Here is a 635-nt window from a genome sequence, read left to right on the forward strand (position 1 = left end):
AATAATTTATATAGGGAGTATGAACAAAATGTTAGTTTTGTATAACCAATAAGAAGTTGATACTTAAGTCAAACTTACCAAACTTAAATTTTTTAAAAAAGTTCAACTACACCAAATTATATCACATATAAAATAAAAAATTAATTGTTTATAATTTGTTTTTTTTTTTAAAAAAGAATCAGTAGCTTACATTGACACACCCTAGGTCACACCCAAAGTGGAGGGTAATAGCCAGCCATCCCTTCCATTCTGTTTTTTTTTTTTTTTAAAAAAAATAATTTTTTATTTTATCTAAAATATAATCTGATGTAATTAAATTTTTATTTTAAGTATAAGTCTAATAAAATTAGCTGATGTATTAATTTTTTATTCGTGACAAAAACAAGTCACTTTTGTACAACATGTGCAACGCTCTCAGCTAATTCGATAAAAAAATAAAAAAATAAAAAAATTGTCCTAAATTTACTGCGGCTGGTGTGAAAGGCATCAAAGATTCAAAAGTAGAAAAAGCTAATTTTGAAAAAAAGGCAAGAAAAGACAAGCACAAGTGGGCTGACAAAAGCATTCATTAGCATCAAAGGAAATAATGACCCCTGTGAATTGTCTCTTTCCAACAGCTTTATTCACGTGAACCC

Source organism: Corylus avellana, chromosome ca1 (genome assembly GCF_901000735.1).
Source record: "Corylus avellana chromosome ca1, CavTom2PMs-1.0".
NCBI classification, from domain to species: domain Eukaryota; kingdom Viridiplantae; phylum Streptophyta; class Magnoliopsida; order Fagales; family Betulaceae; genus Corylus; species Corylus avellana.